Source organism: Rhagoletis zephyria, unplaced genomic scaffold (genome assembly GCF_001687245.7).
Source record: "Rhagoletis zephyria isolate East Lansing unplaced genomic scaffold, Rhagoletis_zephyria_1.1 Rzeph_scaffold_01841, whole genome shotgun sequence".
Lineage (NCBI taxonomy): Eukaryota > Metazoa > Arthropoda > Insecta > Diptera > Tephritidae > Rhagoletis > Rhagoletis zephyria.
Genome location: NW_016158925.1, coordinates 82,082 through 104,029, shown reverse-complemented (window position 1 = coordinate 104,029; position 21,948 = coordinate 82,082).

Here is a 21,948-nt window from a genome sequence, read left to right as displayed (position 1 = left end):
TTAGTTGCCTTCACAAACAGCTTTAAAAGCGTTTTTACCTTTGCCCACAGTTTTGTTACTGTTTTTTCTTATTTTTTCCCTTGTTTTTTTTTTTTTGTTTAGAGATGCTTAACCTAGTTGCAGTCTGACGGCTATTTCTTTACTTGCTGTTCAGTGATCACTTCTCGTCCAAATGGCTGATCCTGCAAAGCTTAGCGTCGTCACATTGCCTCTCACTGCAAATCTATGTGGCCATTGGCCATCGGTCAGCATTAAAATTGTTGTTGGCAAATATATATTTTTCTTGGCAGGTTAAGTTTCTTCTTTTCATATTTTTCTCATAATTGTTGTTTTTGCATCATGGTTTTGTAATCTGTGTTGCAAGTTGCTAAGCACGTCATGTTGTTGCTTGCCTTTATGTATGTATGTGTGTATGTACGAGTATGTTGCTTAGCATTTTTGGTGGGCGCTACCCGCCAAAGTCTAGACGTGATTGTATCACGATTTCTATCGCCATTTTTACGGCAGTCGCTTGAACAAGTACCGAGCATTTTTTTTTCAGTATTTTGTGTCAAAATGTTGGGTAAAATATTTGTACGTATATACATACATAGGTAGTTCTTAAAATTTTAGATTTTTTAAGAGCTTTTTTAGTTGTAGTTATCTTGAAACTAAGTCGTCTTACGCCTGCTTACAGCTGATGATGTTAAAATCAGGGACCGTATGCATGGTCAAGGATGGCAATGCAATCATTAAAATCCATGGACTTTTTCAAAACTGCGTTTACGCTTATAGACAACTGAAAAACCTTCACCCTTTGTTGGGTACCCCGGAACAGGAAGGTTTTGATGGATAGAAAAGAGCAGACGCTCTTGAGAAACGTGGCAACAACAAAGCCTATGTATATGGTATACAGCCTTTCTGTGGCCGATTAAAAGAATATATACAGCGTAGCTCCTAAGAGAAAAAGGCTATCTGAGGAATTTTTAATATCCGCTAGAGCAAGCATCTCGGAATTATAGTCGAGAGGAACTGAGGAATTTCACAAGCTACCTGGCAGGTCTTCAGGTTCCGTGGCTGGAATAAATTATGCGATTGATCATGTATCATAGGCCAAGGACTCTTAAAATTCGGCGAGCGGTTATCGTCTCCGCCCAGAATATGGAACATTAAATTTCATAAATGGCCTAAGGTTGGCGTGAGCTTTTATGGGACCAGCTCAATAGATCTATATAAGTTGCTTTTATACCCTATTTGAAGTTTATTTGAGGGAATTTAACTCAATAAACGTATGTAAAATCGGGTCAATGGTGGTTTTTTCCAGATCTAAAGCTACACTGATAGTGTCAAATAATTTGGCTGAGTATCGTCGATGGGACCATATACGCAACGTTAAGAAGGGTTTGTCCGCGGTAGCTAGCGCAAACGATAGGATTCTATCTTTTTGTAGACTTCAGCAGCCATATAAGCTCCCAGCTAAATCCGCTGAGACGGCAGCGACTCTAAAGCTGAAATTAGTCAAGAACGTAAAACCGAGTCAGCTGACACGATTTGTCTTACCAGAGCGCCATGTAAATGAAAAATCAACGCCGCAGAGTTTTTCTGTAGTTGTAGCCCGTAGCGCAAAAATCTGCGGAGTTTAGATTTTTCAGTGTTAGCTGATTTCTTCCTTCTATAGATGGTTGCCACTTCGTCAGTTTTGCAGATTGTAAAAAAGTTATAAGTTCCTATTCAAATTACGTTTTAAATATTTGAAATTTACTATTGAATAAGGTTTTTTGTTGAAAACTAAGTAGTTTATATCTAGCTACGATGATGAGTGGCTACACTGAGGGCTCCAGTAATCGATAAAATTCTGCGTATACAGACTGCGTTTAAGTATACGTTCTGCGTTCTTGACTAATTTCAGCTTAAAAGCCTGAGTATAGCCACTTAACTTAACCCAACAGAACGTAGAACTTAGAGAATCAAAATGAAACAGATTTCAACGTGGCATTAAGTTACGTTAAGTTTCGGCTGTTCAATTATAAGCAACCCCCACTTAAAATAATTTTTAGGAGAGAGCCGTAAGTTTCGTTAAGTTGCCATAATGAGACCATAACTGAGCATGAAACAATATATTCACTAGGGCGGTCCTTAAAAATATCAACATTTAAACTTACAAAGGAACATTTTACGAGTCGTTACCAAGGTTCGAAAATATTTAAATTTAACATAAATCGCAAAAAATCGACAAAAGTTTTACTTGAAATCTGATAAATTTGGCATTTTATTGAAACTTATTCATATAAATTCATAAATGGCAAAGACATCGTTGACGAAATTCCTATGGGAAGCGTTAAACTTTTAGCAGGATAGCCACGAAAAAGCGTCGTTCTTACAGTGGAAACGCCACCCACTATATTCTACACTTCCAAGGCAGGATTGTGTAATATACTAGTTGAGGTTTATACAGAACACTGAAGAATACATGCCATGTGATGATCGTAACTCCAAAGACGCTCTAGAATAAACTCTGTGGCACTGTGCAGCTGTTGGAATATCAGTACTGACCAACTAATGCTCTATGCGAGATCACACGGATCGGCCAACCTAACCTAACCTGAGGGTAAGGCCACCTGATGCACCTCTGTCTAACTTCCTTTGAGGTGCATAAATGGACCTACATACATATGTCCAAGACAAACGAATAAATATGCACGCAACTTATAATTCAGGCGAAATCTAATTTTCTATCCTCAGCGGAAGTGTTCATGAACTTCATGTACAGTGGCGAACATATTGTAAATAGTTAAGGAAGCATTCTTTGGCAATTTTCTTTTCGTCTTTTTAATGCTAATTATATTTTTTATGAAAGTGTAGCGTTATCTAACTAAATCCACATAAGTCAAAATAAAATATTTTGTGAAAAAATTGGGAAAACTCGAACATTTTTCATAAAAATTTTAAGCTTTTTAATTCGATTTTTTTTAGAAAAATTCTAGGTATGCAGTTTTGTAGCTCATTTAATTTCAGTGCAAAAAAGTGCAAATTTTAAGTAGCAACGACTTACCGTTGATTTTTGGCATTTTTTTTTGTTTGTGGAAGGTGTTGCTCATTTTCTCCATACAAAAAAAAAAAAAAATTGGCGAACTTACCTTGTATGGATTAAAATGCGCGAACAAAAAATTGCCAAAAATCAGCGGCAAGTAGGAGCTACTTTAGATATGCACTTAATTATATGCACTAAAATTTAATGTGCAACAAAACTGCATACTCAAAAAAGTTCCGTAAAATTCTATTAAAAAGTTTTGAACTTTGATGAAAAACTGTTAAAATTATTCGAATGTTTATAAGTTTTCTACAAAATTTAATATTTCTATTTACATATTTTTTCAGACAGTAAGCTATATTTTCATACAAAAATAGATAAAAAATATTTTTAAGCAAAGAAAAATAGACAAAACTTGCTAAACTGCCTCTTCCCTATTTACAATCTCGCCACCGTATATATGTATGTACATATGTATGTATATGAATAAAATCGCAAAGACATTAAAATATAAAAGAGAAATTTAACATTCGAATTGGCATCTTTCAAAAACAGTTTGTGTAGGTATGTATGTACATATATGTATTTTTTTTTTAAGGTCAAAACTTGAAGATGCATAATTATAGGTTGCGATGTAAGCAAAAAAATATATGTATGTACATATATATATTAGAAAGTGAAGCAATGATCAGAGAATAATGAGTTAAAGCAAAAATCAAGTAAAGTAGAGCAGAGCAAAGCAAAAAGCCGACATCCTCTAAAAATTTAAACCAAAAAAAAATAAAAATTTAAGCAAATTTTTCGTTCTTCTCATTCTTCATATGTTTGTGTATATTTAGTATGTACATATGCAAGCACATAAGTATTGCTGCCGTCTTGATGGATGGAGAATGATGGATGAATTGTAGACAGTGGCACAGCAGACATGAGGCGGGCGTAAGAGTACATACAGGGGATCAAAGCAAACAGGTGCCAAAAAAGGCAACACTTACGAGTACCTTTGGTCAAATTCTGCCGGCAGCATGCAATGAATGCAACATGCAACAATGCATACAAATGTGTGCATTAACTACATACATATATTTTTGTATGTGTAGAAAATGTTGCTTTTTTGTTTAGAAGATCATTTTTCTTTTCCTACACTTTTGCTTTGGTTCGTGTGTTCGTTGATTGGTGCATTTGTGGGCAGCGCTGATTCTGACCATTTAATTGCTTAGAAAAGATTGTTGCAGAGAAGAAGCACAGAGTGTGTGGAGTAGGAGGCAACTACACGTGCAGCAAACTAGAGCACATTTTTGATGTTCAAATGTACAGACAGTACATATTTATCCATACATCAATGCGAAGTTCCGAGTTAGTGCCGCCTTTTGTTTGCTATTCCAATTAATTTCATTAGAAAAGGAAACAGGAATTGATCATTTGCTCCATGGACTGACCGAATTTTGTTATCTACGAATAAATGTGAATTTCGTAAATTCTAATAGTGCAACAATGTTGTTGCATTCTTTGCATGGACACCAGTTGCAACAGGCAAATTAGTGTTCGACAAAATGTACAATTTGTCAAATGTTGAGTACACATATACACATATCCACAGTATGTACATATTGTATGTATACCAATTACGGCAATTTACCAAAAGATGCTAAAAATTATGGCAAAAGTGATAAATGAATACTTCAGGCCGTGCCAGCAAGTGCATGGTGTGCGGGGGGGTGTTGTAAAACACCATCGTTGCATCCAACTACTGTAATGAATATACGGAGTAATTGATGACATACCAAATTGCAGAAAAAAATAGTTTCTTTGAAAATGTGAATGCCAATTTGGACACTTCAAAGCGAGCAGCCAAATGATATTGACAAGCCGGGAGCGACTTCTGTTTTCAGCACCGCCTAATGAAGGACCCCTATTGATTTTTTTATTTTTTTGTTATTCTAGCGTAGGCGGTCAGTCAATCTTAATATTGCAATAATTAGTAACTTTCTTAAAAAATGTAACGTAGCAAGAAATGTACTTTATTCCTGCATATGTAGCGTATTTGAAAACTTAGGCAACTCAAAGCACTGTAGTTTCCACAAAGAAGGAAACTTTTTTGACCTAGCACTACCTGGCGCGTCCACACCTCAGAATGTAGTGTTTCAGTCCAATAAGTAAATTGGGGAGAAACCCCCAACCTATACTGACAGCCCAAAAGATAAAAATAAGGCTTCTGTTCGAAACCCACTTCACAGGTTGTATTCTTCAAAGCGCAAGCCCTCTCGTAAGCACTGTTAACACAGGTTGCGCAAACAAAAGACCAAAAGGCTTAGTGGGAAGTATTTTCAATAAACATAGGTTCCACATCTAGAATTTTAGTCCGTATATTGAGAGCTAGTCTTATTTTTGCTTACGTTCCATGTTAATGGCAAGAGTTTAAAGTCGTCATCATACCCACAGCGGAAAACAGTGTAGATGATCTGCCAAAGGTGTATGGACCAATTAGTCTAAGATATATGATTTCTAAAAAAACATGTCAATAAAACGAACTAAGTCCATCATCGTTCCATTCACCAAACGAAAAAGGTTTCATGGTCAAACCTAATTTGGCCGGACGAATATCGAGTTTTCATGAGAAGTAAAATACTCAAGTGTAACTCAAACTTCTCTTCACGATAAAACTTGGCGAATTTTCCCGGAATTTACAGATTCGTCATGTAGTATGGTTTGGTAGTCAGAAGCCAAGCAAGTACCTAAGCTCCGGCATCATTCTGGGTGAGCCCACATGTCCAACATAAGCGCAAGGTGCAGACTTCAGAAGCCATCCGAGTGTCTTAAGAGCATTCATGACTCGTCACGTTGTCAAATTCACAGACGCAATGCTGCCGAAAGCGACCTTATTGTAGAAACGCGCTTGTAAAGCGGTAATCACGATGATCAGCGGAGCAGAGGTAGTACTCAGGCCGGCGTATTTGGACCAGAATTTCATTTCAAGTGTATGCCAGTGAATGACTTCGTAGAAGGTCCCAATTACCATGATGGCAGACATTCAGACAGCATCAAGAGACTTACACTCAAGGCTTGTGGACAGTTGCAAAAGTGTGGTGTGTCGAATGACATGAGGACATAAAAGGTAACGAAAGGGATGATACTCCCGGGAAATGCGGACCCAAATGGAGCCTTTTTGATCTCCAACCTTTCTGCAGCCCATCCAAGGTATACAAGCAGATCTGCAAAGAAGTGGAAGAACTATCCGCGTATGTCAAATGGTAAAAAGACAATCCAAGCGACTTATACCGTTCTCTCCTGTATCCTTTGAAGGACTGCTTAATCTTAGCCGGCAGGACCTTAGCACTGTCACTAGACAGGACACTGCAAGCAAATAGTACCTTCGCTTTATGAAATGGAAGTTTGTGATAAGACTGGCTGCCGACGTATTACCAACCAGAATCACATGACGCTTTCCAAGGTGCTAAACCTTGCAAATAAGGAACTTAAGTAAACTTAAGGAATACTGTTTCTGACCATCTCACTCGCACAGCTAGAAGTGATGTGGAGCAGCCCTCGGGCTACTACCACATTGTGGTAGATCGTCAACTCTTTTGTGGATCTAACACACAGGATCTGAAATCTACAACACTTTCGCATGTTTGAGTAGTTTTATTTTGCTCGCCATAATCTTATTTATTTTTTTATTGTAATAGCGAAAAATTTTCCAACACAAAAATTATGTGATAAAATAAAAGCTGGCAGCACACTGCAAGATTGTAGACCTTTTCAAAGTATGTTCGATTTGTTTTTTTTTAATAGAAGGCAATGCAACAAAAAAATCGAATGCACTTTAATAAACATTAAACAAGCAAAAAAAAAAAAGTCGTAATAAGTACTTATTATATTTTCTGTTTCGAAATACATAAAAAAATGAAAAATAAATTCGTACCGAGTCCTAAGCGCCATTTTTTTCAAAATTTTGTCGCTTACGTTATTTTGGCGGTTAGAGCCCGATACAGTGTTAAATTTTGCAGCTTAAACATTTTCTTTGCTTTTATTCTCATCCACTTTTCCAATTTGGCAAACCCATTTCACTAAATTTTTTCACGTAAACCAACCAGCTGCGCTTTCTATTTTCACATTGTGAAGTTATTTTACAGTTTTACGTTGGCGCATAAAAATTTGTTACAGCAATTTAATTTGCATTTGTTGAATGAAAAAATGCAGACATCAAAAGAAATGTTGCCGGCACTGACGGACAAAAAATTGCAAATTACAATGCAATAAATCGGTTTTTTTTTGGCTTTGTTGATTTTATGCAAAAAATTTCATGTACATAGGTACAAAGGTTGCAGAAATTTAGTCGCATCGTTGCAGAGAATAATCTCGAGTATCTATGTGTAGGAATTTGCATATGCACCCAGAAAATTTGAAATGAAATGAACAAAAATTCTACGCATGTATGTATGTAGTTGTTGGTAGTGTTTGATCTCTCAACTGTTAGCAATCGAATAGCTCTCCTATATAAATTAATCCCAGCAAATCAAGCAATGCTCCACGCCGAAAAGATATAAACACTGCCAACATCTTCGTCACTTGGTTTTCAAACCTGAGACCCTGGAGGAACAAGAAATCGCACACCAATGCGGGGGGTAAAAATGCCGCCTACCGGGCCGCGCTAATATCGTGTGTTGGGTATCGATTTGGCAGCTGAAGAGAGAAGCGATACGTTCTCCGTAACAAAGATGTCTCTCAATTTTTGTTACGGAAAACGGATCGCTCCGATAGCCGTGAGTGCGACTTAGACAAGGTTTCAATACCAGTGCAAATACCTAAAAGAACAACCATGCCGACCTTTTGATCGATGCCCTGAGCATACTTAAATTTTACACCCTATTGAAAGAGGCCACACTGAAACCTGTGAAGGAGTGATCCAAGCCCAGAGTCGAGAACGACGGATTTGATGTCCCACCACCCAACTGTGAGAGGCGTAAATCAGCTATTGATGTATGGCGCGCCCGACGATACCAGTCGTGTGCATCTGCCTCTTCAATAAAAACTAACTGTCTTAGCCTTATCAATGAATTTTTAAACTAGGATAGTACACCATAGACTTTGAAAAAGCCCGCGAGAGAAGAGTCGATCCACCTCCTCAACTTTGCCAAATTTAACGCCGCTTTCGTTCACAAAAAAATTACGTTTAGCAATACCAACACCTGCTCAGCATTTTGAACGACCTCGCTAAGCGTGGGACGACAGGTCCCTATTCTTCGACTCTTTAATATGTTGCTGGAGAAGATATAAGGCGCTGCAGAAGTGAATCGCTCAGTGACGAAGAGGATAACATAGTCGGCTTCAATAAAATGCATCGCTCGGTCAAACTTTTCCAGGTTGGATATGGAAGTAAAGTGAATGGGTCTGTAAGTGATCTAGGACTATACAAAGTATCTCCGAATAGTCAGCGCATTGGTATTGTGGCACTCACATCGCTGTTGTTGACAGTTGTAAATTTAAAAAAAAAAAAAAAAAAATAGGATGGGTTCGGTTAAAATGCCTTAGACGGTTAGAACACCAAACAAGAAAGAAATTGTACAAATGTATGTACCAGTAATAGGAGCAGTTCAAATTACAATCTCAATACATTGCTTTACACGAATAATCTCGCAAATTTCAAACTAGAGCCCACACTCTTCGGCTCAAAAAATGTACGCGCTCAAAGACTATGGCCACAAAAGATAGCAACATTCATGCATAAATAAATCAAATTGTTTCTTTATTGGAATATTTTGCCATTACCATTTTTTTTCTTCCCAGAAAAGCGAAACCTATATGTTGGTGCAAAAAATACATGCACACATACATACTTAATTTCCATTGCTTGCCTACCATTTTAAGCTGGCATTAACACTCTTTTAATCGCATTCTCATTTTAATCGAGTTCTTATCGCACGACATTCGGGTTAAGTTATGTTATGTTACAACAACACGCACATACACAAATATATGTACATAGATATGTAAGTATGCATTTTCTTCATGGCTTACCAAACAACATCGCACCACACGCTGCACTCTCCATTCCAGCCACTTCAACTCGTACGCCCTCGTACCATTCAACACCATCCAACGTTTAGAGTTGTTACCATTGGCTTCAGTGCGCCATTACCACAAATTGAAACTTGCCACAACATGGCGGTATTTTTTATAATTTACCATTCGGGTCGCTTTACTGCCAAGACTTACAGAGAAAAGAAATCGAAGTGGAACCACAACGTAATGCTGCAACAAAAAAAGAGGGAGAAAATGAGTGAAAAAAATTGCGAATTTGTATGCATTTGATTTGCTAAGTCGTGCGATAAGCCGTTGCTGCTTAGCGATGGCGCACTTATTTATACATACATATATTTTTAATGAATAATAATGAAAAACTAATTAAATAGTTAGTTAAGTTGTTGATTAAATGTGTCAGATATTTGTTGACGACACGAAAAATTTAATGCATTTGAGTACAATCTGTAATTATCTTTATTAGGAGCTTGTTTTGAATATTTTGTATAAACGTGTTAAAGAATATGAAGTCGGTGGCAGAAATTTGGTTGAGGGGGAAGCAGAAATATTTGAGAGATTTGGGATATAAATTTTGCTTATATGTACGTATAATAGTGAAAATAAATACGCAGATACTTAGTAAGAAAATGTCTATTCAATTAAAGGCGAATAAAAATGTTCCAAATAAAAATTTTAAGATATTTTTGAAATCTCAACGACATTACATATGTGTGTCCAAAATAATGAGAAAACGAGCGTTGTATATATATGTATGTATGTATGTATCTACATTGGAGTACATCCCTGCCAGGGATGCCAACTCTCTTAGGGCTAATTCCCCGAAACTCCTGAAAAAATTTCCCTATTTTCAATGAAATTCTCCCAAAATGAATTTTGCTACAAATTTAAAGCACTTCATGCTAATTTTTTATTAAAAAAAAAACAACAAATATCATTAATTGTGATATATAATATAAAAAATGAATTCGATGGCTTGGCGGCGAAAACGAACCGAGAAAAGAGTGCGTCAAACGAAAATGTGAAAAAAGTGAAAAATGCTGCTATTAGTGATGCCAGAAAACTTTGAGCCTTATAGCTAAATTCTTCGAAAAAATAGTTAAAAAATTTGTTGTATAGCCCAACAAAATTGATACAAATATTTTTCTAAAAAATTGCTAAATAAATTAAATAATTAGATTATAATTACGCAAACAAATCTATTCCCAAAATAAAAAAATATCATTGGTTTAGTTTCACAGGTGTATTACCTTTCCATTTCGACGAACCAGTGAAGATATTACAATATTTAAGGGAAAACGTTGTTAATAATTATTGAAGATGAAACCAGCGTGCGACAGTCAATTTTACAAACAAATAAATCAATATATTCGCATAACGATTGGCCAAATATAGGAAGACTGCGTTATTAGTTTCTCTCTTTTATGTGAGGATTTTTTTTAAAGACTTTGAAATTTGCAAAAGATGATTCTTTCCAAAAATTATTTAAAAAACTCAGTGCCATGGAGAAAATCCGTAGAAACATTAAATTAAAAAAGAAAGATCTATAGAACTAAGGCAGATTAAATGTTGTGGTACTTAAGGATAAGTAAGTATTGAAAATTAAGATGGTAAGGACTAATATACACTCGACCACTTCCACGAACTTTGTCCTTCTAACTTTATAAGCTTAAAAAAAAAATAAAATTAATAAAAAGAGCATTTTCAATACATACAATCGTACTCGTAAACCAAAAAAAATTTTGTTTTTTTTAAATCCACAAAATTTTATCTTTCATTTAGTACCCATATTGCACTGAATTATTTAAATAATTTTTTGAAGTAATCATATCTTTGAAATTACAATATGGATGTTAACCCACAAAGACTTAAAAAATCACGAAATTACGAAAATATCTTGAAGAGGATTGCCACCTATTTAAAAATTTTAATTCAATTTTATTAATAAGTAGTACCTACATACTTCGTTATTACAATATGGCTAATGAATGACGTTTAAGAAATCTTAATTTTGAAAAGTGTTACCACCTGTATAAAAGTCAAATAGTATTTTTTCATTAGCTAAATAAGTTATTACATGTCAATCATAACAGGTATAAGAAAGATATGGTTTTAAAATGTTTATATACCCGCGCGCACTTGTGCACAAGGTAATTAACAAAAAAGGCTACCTATGAAATGTACGTTTTTTTATACTGAAATTCCCAATTTAGTTGAAATTCGGCACATTGATCATGTTCCATAAAACCACGGAACAACATTTAGCAACATTTTTAAATAAAACCTATTATTTTCGGTGATACAAATAATTTCATTTTTGTTACATTTGAAATCATAACGTAAACCCCAGGCGGAGCTGCGCGAAAAAGCTAGTGTGTTAATATGTACGTGTATATACTTTTTGTATGAAAACTATTTGTTTTAAATCACCATCACTTAAATTGACGGTCTACGTTTTTATGCGCCATTTAAATGTTAATTAAAATTTGAATTGGCTTTAACCATAAATAGCTGTTTAGTAGTAAAAAATTCCGAAGGAATAGAAATGTAAATTTGCCTAATTAAATTAGCAACCAACAATTAATATTGTCAATCTTTCAACACGTCAAGAGGCGTTGATTTAAAACGCAACGGTGTGGCATGGCGTGGCTAAGTGTCCAGCTGTGAAGTGATATATTAAAAAATGCTTAAATTATATGTACATAAATATGTATATATAAACATGTATGAATGCATACTGATAGGTAGTTATATTTGAATTTATATGCATAAGTATGTATGTAGGCATGCATACATAAATCGCATCAGCATTTTTTTCACACTACAGATCTTATTAACAGCTTTTCGATTTTTAGTTAAATGATCTTGACTTGGAGCTAAAGCAACATACATATGTGCATGGCTGACTTGAAGACTACTAAATTTTATTTATTTTATTTTTTTGTTTGAATTAACATAAGAACAGGGACCAATGTGATTATAATTTCTATCATGAAAATTATAATGTAGTCGTCGAAGTTGGCTTTCAATCATGTTTCATGGTTACTGAATGAGATGGAGACAATTTCGTCATCAGATGGGCCATAAAGACCAATGTATAGCGGTCGTACGTGTTTAAGTTTTCTTGCAATTTTCTATAAAACCACTCTCTGTCCCTTACTGCTTTAAAACTGTACTGGACAGTGTTGCCGTTTTAGCCCTTTGGTGGCTAGATTTAGCTACCACATAATTTTTTTGGCCACATACATTTAAAATTGCCCCTAGCCCTTTTTTAGACCTTTTTAGAATTTATTTATTTTTGGCATGAAAAAGTTGTATATGCGTAATTTTTTTTTGCATTTATGTAAGAGATGAAGTTTTAAACTAAGAAAGACTGATATATATACATATATGTATTGTATGTTCCTTACGCTTTTATAAATACATACTGTAAAAGTATTGGGGCTGTTAACTTATCTTTTAACGATTTAACTATAGTTTAAAATAGATAAGTCCACGGCCCTTAATATGCTAAATTTGTTAAATTACCCATGAAGTCTATTGATCGTGTATGTTCTTGTGGTGTGTGCTGGTGTCGTTAGTGGTGAAATTAGCTCAATTTTCTAAGTAAAAAGTATTTTGGCAGAAATTTCTTGCAATATATGAGTCAAAGCCGTATTTGTGGAAGATTACGTTCACGATATTGCAGTTGTGAATTACAAAAAAAAAAACAATGTTTAACAAAATGCTAGAAAAATTATCAAATTTCGGCTCTAATCATTTCGATCTTTCCTCGACCTCATTTGTAAAGAAATAAATATTGTACCAGAATGCTGGTAAGTTATATGCTTCGAGCCTGATGGTACAATCACTTGATGGAACCAGCAAGCTGGTGTCGTATATTTCCCCTTTTATACAAAAAGGTTTTTGGTTGGATAAAATATTAGCTTTTTTTCCAGAGTTCATTGTTTTTATATACCATTACTTATTAAAAATGTTTACGCCCAGTAGAACTTGAGATTATCGTACGATTACTCGGTGAGTACTCCCTTGGAGTATAGGACTACTCCCCATTGCTCCCTATGCTGCTGTGTATAAGCATGTAATTTTGTATACTCCCTTTAACACGGGATGTCCTAGGGTGGCGAGTAATCCCTTTTACCTCCTAAATGAGCAATCAGGGAGTTCATTCAGAACTTAACTGCTCGCTTAGAATATATCCCATTACTCTCCTAACCGAGCAATATAGGAGTAAAAACCCGAAAAATCTAGTTTAATGCTCCTAAATCATGCCTCAGAGAGCATTCTTTGCTTGCTCGCTTAGGAGACCTCCTATTTGACTTCTAAGCTAGTAATAAAGGAGTACAAAACCGACAAATCTATCTTGTTGCTCCGAAATCAGGTCAAGGGGAGTACTCTTTTATTTCTCATATAGGGAGATCTCTCTTCAAGTTCTAGTGGGCGTGTACACTTATATATGTATATGTAAGTAAAAAATTTTAGCTACCATTTTTAGCCACAACGACTTTTTTTAGCTATTTTTTAGCCCTTTTTTTAAAGGAATTTGGCTACCACTAAAAATTATGCGCGGCAACACTGGTACTGGACACAGAAAACTTCCGTTGAAGAGCAGTAACGTCTCGTTCAGTCGCCAGTCAGGTCTACATAACCGGTACGTTCCAGATTTATCTATATCTCGCCAAGGAATGTCACTGCAGCGGATTCCCCGAAAGCTCTACGAGGATAAAAATTCCCAACAACAAAAGCGGTCACGTCAGAAAAAGTATCAGGTAGGAGAGGCTATTTAAAGCTTATTTTTAGATTTTATACAGACCCGCTAGCTCTATCTGGCAGTCACTACTCTAGGGCACTTTTAGGCAAAGAGATATTTTACACAACTTACGCTTTACACAAAATTTATATGAACTTGCACATATAAAAGCGCTCTCTGCCTAAACAAATAACGACCAAAACATATTGCGTTGAAAAAGCTTGTTATAGCTTTCAATAAATTTTATAAGGACGCGCACAGATCAACAGCTCTTTCCGATCGTCATTGGTCTCGAACGGTTATGGGCACTGCCTTGCCCGCGGGCAAAGCTCTTTTGAGCTTTTTATACATTTTGTATAAGCGCGTTCTGAGTAAAAGCTCTCTCTCTGACCATCGCTGGTCTAGAACGGTGATGGGCCCCGCCTTGCCCGCGTGCAAATCTCTTTTAAGCTTTCTATACATTTTGCATAAACGCATGCAGAGCAACAGCTTTCTCTGCCCATCCCTGAATTATATGGAGTGACACCGAGTAAAAGCTCTCTCCGATTGTCACTGGTCTGGAGCATTTTGTATAGACGCGTCTTCTGACTAGCGAGCTATAGTTTTGCCTACATATGGCTTCGTAAAAAGATTGCAATGTTTTCCACCTAGCCGATTATTTAGTTATTTTGGTGCTTCCAGGCAAGCCAAGTTTTAGACCTCGTCGCACAGTGGCCTGAGAGTGGCAGAAGTCCAAGTTTCGAAATGTCTCGAAATTGTCAACTAAGACTCTAGACATTCTAGACACCATCTAAGGCTTTTCCACAGAAAAATGACTCTGGTAGTATCACGTACTGGTAATTGAATGATTGGTTTTTGTTGGGTTTAATTCACCTTTAATGAGAAAGTTGAATAATATATGTGCAAGGGTTGCCATAATCAGTTTTCATCATTTGTGTATATGATTCTAGGCATATTTAATTATTTTTATGGAGAGTGTACCCCGCTTTGCGCTAATGTAGTGTTGGAATTCCAACGTTCATTAAGCCCTGAGTAAACTATTAAAACAAGTTCCAACTGCTACTTCGAACCTGCTAGTCCTGTGTATCATTGACTGGACGCTTCTCATTGGCAGATCCACATATAGGCTGTGGCTAAGAGTATCTAGTAATTAAGATCCGATTTTACTGAAATTTGCCTAGAAAGGAAGAAGTACAAAAAATGGCGTACACTAACGTGTAATCCCCCATATAATTTTTTGTCTGGTGGGAGTGTCAATGGGCCGATTTGGACTATCTTTCAGATTTAAATTTTTGTGGTTGAAACTAAGCTACAACCGACTTTCATTATAATCAGATAACATATACCATTTCCGCCCCCTAGTGTAGTGGGCGTGGCAGTTTGCCCAACTCTGCGTTTTTTCACATTTCTTCATTCGTAAGCAAAAACTACCACAGATAAAAACACTCAGGGTGCTTTATTCTCAGTGCTTCTGACAAACGTACCTATAACCTAGTGTTCTGTGTTCTTAGGGATCTCTTAGCTATAGCAAGCTTACGTCTTTTTCATATGAAATGGAAAGAGCGTGGTAGCTATGAGATTCAACAAACGAGACTTTTGGTCTGTGTGCACCAACAATTTCTCAAAAAACCTGATCCTACTCTTTCTTATTTACAGGATTTACTAATTAAGTCGAGTTTATTTCACGCGCGGAGAAGGAGCGGACTATCTGTGCTCTTCCTCTGGCTTGGTGGCATTTTTTTTGCATCTCGCTCATTTCTTACTTCTACTAGAATACTGGAATGCCAAAATGTTTTGTTTCTGCAAAAATATGAAGCTGTCTGTTGTAAATTTTAAAAGAAAATTAAATCCGTGTGACATTTTTATTGGTCACATAATTTAAGCGGCTGTAAATTATCATATCAAATGTGTTTTCTTGTGACAAACCCTTCTTCGGTTCGTTCAGCTGACATTTTTTACCTTGTGCGGCGCTGCCCTGCATTTTTGTTTTTTTTTTATTTTGCCCTGAGCTGGGGGGCGCAGTAAAGTGATGATGTTGCCTCGCTTTGCTGACAACGCAATAAAAGTTGACAACACAACAGCAGTGCAATCAAAACAAGACAACAACAACTGGTATTGCGCCTGCCAGATTTTGCGTGCAACATCAACATATTCTTGTCGTCATCAACATTGTGGCATATGGCTGCCAGCTAGTGGCATGGGGTACGCATTGCTTCAGCTGTATAGATAGTATATGTACATACATACTGTATGAATGTTGTTTTTGTTTACAATTGTTTATTGCTGCATAGCGGTTATGCACAACCAGAGCTCGGCTTCCTTAAACAACAACTCGCTTCCACCTTTCAATTGGGTGGCAGCACCCGCACATCGCAAACTTTGCCTTGGTGGCGACTTGTTTCGCTGTGCCACCAACAAAACCGTGATTGTCATTGTCATCGTCACCGTTGTCGTTGTTGTTGTTGTTGCTGTGCGTGACACGCCTTTTCTGCGTTAATATGGTGATGAAATTGCCGAGCTATTCCGGTGTTGCTACGCAGCCCTATCCACGGTACATATTGGCTGACCATTTGTTGGTTTTTGGGCTGGGTAAGGATTCATGTTGTTATTTGTATTGTGTTGTTCAAGTGACGTTAGCGTCTTTTTGCTTTGCTGAGCAGGTGGTTGGGTGGTGGGTTAAGGAGTGGCAGGATTTATAAACATTTGCTAATTTTTTTCTTCCCCAAATGGATAAAAAGCAGCCTGCGTGCTCGGTGGTACCTCAATTTTTTTTGGCCAATTATTATTTCTTCTGCTTAAATGAACGGTTGAGTGTATCTGTAAGTGTCAACTTCATAATTCAATGGAATATAGTTTTGACATTGGTATATGGTGCAGTACCGTTGGTTGATTGGTTGTAGTGCTTCCCAAGTTGCCTCTGAGCATTCAATTAGCACATGATGACGTCATTTTGTTGTACTTACCATAGATTTATATAAGTAAGCTCCCGCCGATTCATCCGGCCTCTCGCTACCGTTTCTGTTCCTATGGCCGGGAATCGAATCCAGACAATTAATGAGTAACGAAGCATAGCTTAGATGCTGTAGACCATAGATGGGCACACCAATACAGTCTCATTTTGTCATGGTATTCGTGAATCGCGCTTAGTAACAGTTGCCACTTTTCTATATTGTACAAAAGTGCGTCTTTTTTTGCGCGTGTTAGAAAACGCTCTTACAAATTTATATTTAATTTGTCTTATGAACATGAAACGAAAATAATAAAATATAATAAAAAAATAATGAATAAATAAATACAAATAATGAATTATGAAATTAATTTTTATAAGTACATATNAAAAATCATAGTTTATTCAACAACAAAATTCACAAAGTTGCTCGCGGTCATCACCTTCATATTTTTCATATTCCGGATGGAATGACAAATAATGTCGCCTTATATTAAAAGTACGATTTCAAGTAGACGTATTACCACATAACAAGAATTGGGCATTATTAGCTTTTTTTAAAACCAAAAACTGTAATTGGCACTCATACTCAGACATTTTGGGCATTGTTACATATATAGGTGGCAGCCACGCGCTAAAATTACGAATAAAAATATTCAACGGCGAAGCACAATGTCACTCTCATGAAATCTGAAAGCCGACTGAATTGAAATTCGCTGCGTCGTTTCTGTATACGTATAAGCGCTGCGACGCAGACGCTACTCGCGAGCAGTGTTGCCGCGAAACATTTTTAGCGGTAGCTAAATTCAGGCTAAAAAAGGGCTAAAAAAGAGCTAAAAATCGTCGTTGTGGCTAAAAATGGTAGCTAAATTTTTTTACCTACATATAAATATATAAGTATACACGCAAACATTTTCTATAAGTAATGATATAGAAAAACAATGAACTCTGGAAAGAATTAATATTTTATTCAACAAATAAACTTGTTGTGTAACACATAAAGCATATTAAGGGCCGCCAACTTACCTATTTTAAAGTATAGTTAAATCGTTAATGGATAAGATAACGGCCCAGAAACGTAAAAAACATACATATACATATGTATGTACAGTTTAAAAATTAATTTCTTACATAAACAAAAAAATGAGATCGCATTAAGAATACATAAGTACTAGAATCATATCTATATACAGTGTCGGACAATACTAAATAACTTAAATAATTTCAAACTATGCTTCGAAAAATATCCATTTGTGAAAGAAATTTTTAAAATGTTAGGTTATTTACAAAGAATTAAAATGTCGGTGCTTTATTATTGTCCGACGCTGTATGTATCAAACAAACAAAAGAGTATTCATTTAATGAACTCATAGTAAAATAATTTAATCTATAAACATTTTTTTTAACACATTAAATATTTATATCTATATCAATACTATCATCGCTAAGCGATTCTTCGTCGTTACAATTTTGTTCATTTCTCATTAACCTGACGATATCATCTGTAAAATCAAAATCATGACAACATTTCTGTACATTTTTTAAGCCATATCTTACAGTTAACAAAGCGTTTAACATTGCAAAATTCATCTTATTTCTGTGCTTATTTTTAACGAAATTTATTATAGAAAACGTCCTTTCAACTTCTGCGTTACTTAAAGGTAAAAGAAGCAACCGATAAACAAACTTTTTCCACCACTTAAGCTAGCGACACAATGAACAGTTTATTTGCCTTAAAGGAAAGGCGTTCGCTTTATGAGCGAAGAGTTAAATTCATGAAAATCATATAAAAAATTTTAATGTCAATGATGAATAAATTTTGAAAAGGGCTAAAAAAAAGGGCTAGGGGCAATTTCAAATTTTTGTGGCCAAAAAAAGAATTTGGTAGCCAAATTTAGCCACCAAAGGGCTAAAACGGCAACACTGCTCGCGAGTAGCGTTTTGCCCATCATTGCTGTAGACAATCACTGTTCAATTTTTAATATCCTACAGCCGTTAAATACAATTTCGTAGAATTTCAGTGGTTGGCCAGTGGGGACGACTGAACGACACAAAGCTCTACGGAATAGATTTCCGTTCCAATACCTTCTTGGTCCTAGCAGTGTAGGTACAGTTGGTTTACTTGTTAGCAAACTTAGTATCTTCTTCATCTTCTTAAACAGTAATAACTCAGTTTTGCTTGGGTTTACGTTAAGACCTCGAAGCAAAGCCTCTCTCTAGAGCTCTCTGACCTCAGATCGCTAAGCACACGCCTTTTAATTGTGACCGCACATCCAAGCCACTCTTTGCCAAGGACCTTTACAAGGTACAGCTGCAAATTTTGAGGTCCGCGGTCAAAAGAGCTAAAAGGCTTTCCTGGCACGCTTTCTTCGAAAACCTTCGCTTTCAAACCAATCAGCCTCTCCTTGTTTTTGCTGAAAAGACAGGGAGATTTTTATAGCCAAGGCTGGAAAAGGCTCTCACATTTCTGGCCCTTTACGTCATGCTTAATATAGCGCCTGTCGGTATCAAAGGTAAGGTAGTTACAGAAAGGACTGCAGTCAGATTTAGGGGCACCGGTGGCCTAACTAATTAACTCCGGATCTGAACACTCTTCTATTCTCGGGGGCTTCGATTGCATTGATGCTAAGATGGATCGCTGCGTGACTAGCCTGGGATGAATAGACGGGGCAGCGGTTGGAAGAATACACCGGTGGACACTTACACGGACGGATCGGAGATTTGCAGAAGAGTCGGTGGAGAGTTCTTTTCGAAGAAGATCTACATAAACTTCAAATTCAGGATTACAGATCATTGTAGTGTTTTCAGGCGTATGTTGCTGCTATTAAGCAGCGTGCCAGAGCGCTGGTATAACTTACGTTAGGATCGAAGCTTGTGGGGGAATGCCTAGATTCTCTTTGGATAGCGTCGGAATGTTACCTTGACAGGCTTGTTTGGTGCCGCAATTCGTTTTCCGATTGAGATCCACGCAGTGAGATTAAACATCATAGGGCACCCCCCTTTGTCGCAGATGCATGGAGAACGACGAGGTGGAACCCTATCAATACTTCCTCTGCATTCTGCTGCCTGCGAAACCTCGTTCTCTACACGCAGCGCTTCTCGCTAGTAGTAGGACTTATGCCTACGGTCTATGTGAGTCCCCTTACACTACCTTTACCCCAGCACTTCCTCTACGATATTAATTATAAAAAAAGGAATCAAAGGTCCTGGGTTTACTAAAACTAAATCTTCAGCATATGCCACTACTTTAACTACGGTTCCAGTGGGTTCAAACAGTATGCCGTTCAACGCTACTACCCATAATAGTGGAGAGACATATTTTTCCAATTTACAGCTTTTTAAGAAGCGTATTTAATAGTTTTATATTTGTACGAGTATTTCTGGTGCAGCTAGTTTCAACTTGTTGAAACTCACCCAAACATGCACATGCAAAACGTATCATAATAAACTATCCTTTCCCATCGAAATCACTAGAAATGTGCAAACAAAAAAATAGCCCGACGTTAGCCACAATTTACTGCTGACTAATCCAGTCTTATCAGTGACTCATAGCAGTCAGCGACTAAGCGGTGGCAAGGCATATTAAAACCCTATAACTTAATCTTCCACCTTGCGGATGGCAGGCATTAATCGTTATTGTAGACAGCATAGAACAACAGCAGCAGCAACAACAACAACAACAACAATAATAAATGTTTGAAAAATGTGATCATAACTAAGCGCGCATCCTTCATTGTGGCATCCATGCCATGGCGAACGTGCCACTGTAGAACTGGTGCCATTACTCTTTCTACCAGCAAACGGGTAAATAACTCAAATATAAATAATAATAATAATAATAATAATACACGGCGAGATGTTATCGTGAAAAAGTTGCAAAGCTGCAAGAAATTTATGCGAAATCGTTGTGCGGGTAAGTACGTCCAGAAAAACTATATATATTCATACGTGTACATACATATGTATGTATGTATGTGCCTTAAAATTCATATCACTGTCGACGTGCAACATTTCTTCACAAGGATTCTTTTTTCCAATGCAATGGGAAAGAGAGAAATATGTTGCTGGGGCCGGTCTGTTCAACTTACGTATGTATGAATATAAGACAGCGCGAAAGAAGTGACGCAGGGCTCAAGCAAAAGGGACTAAAAACATAAAAAAAACACTTTTACATTTGCTGGAATGTACCTACATATATCTAAAAGTAGAGAAATGTCTGTGGCAACAGTGGCAATGCAATATGTATTTTTTATAGGAAATTTATTAATTTGCAATAATAAATTTTGTGTCTTTCGATTTGGTATCGAAGGATAATTATGGGTTTTGTGCACGAATACTCGCAACTCAGACATTTCGTTCATTTAGCTCAACCGTTCGCCACATTCAGCAGCATAATTATTTATTGTGCCTGCTGTTTGTCGCTATGTGTTCACCGCAACCAATGGTTCAACATGTACGAGTTTTTGGGCTAAATTTTATAACTGGGACTTGATATGCCATAAGAAAAAAAAATAAAAAAATAAAGTAAAGTAAGTCAGGTTTTGATAAGTCGAACAGCAACTAAGTACATTAATAAATGGCAACACAAGAAATTAATCCAAATGAATAACAGTAAAAACCTGATGAATTCCTCAAACGAATTATACATTTCTTCACATTTATCCAACATTAGGACATTTGTATGCAGAATAATAAGGTCAATGAATTTGTTTAATTTTCTTTAATTTTGCTCAGTATTTTCGGTAGAAGGGTTTTGACAAATGTAAAGGCTCAGAAATATGTTTAAATTTATACATTTATCTACAAGAAAAACGCTAAAAGAGCTAATCAAAATTTGGTATAGTGTTGCCACCTTTCCAAAAGAGCTCGCAAACTCAACGTATGCGAGAAAAAGTATGCTTGGACTTTTTGTGGTCCCCACGTGCTGGATCTCGCAAGCGGATTTTTCAAGCAGGTGAAGACGGCCAGTCATATGAATTCTTCTTGCTTTAGTATGAGGAACAATATAGGGTGAATCTGTGTGTATAAAAATGGAAGCAATTTTTTAATTATGTGATATAACTTTAGAAATTTTGCTCTTAAGAGTGTCGAGATTGAAAAATCAGTACAAATTTCGGAAATAAAGACTATTGCGTACAAAATTGGGAATTGAAAATTTTCAGTACAGCTAGTCAAAATTCAGTACTGTTCTTCCCAAATCAGTAC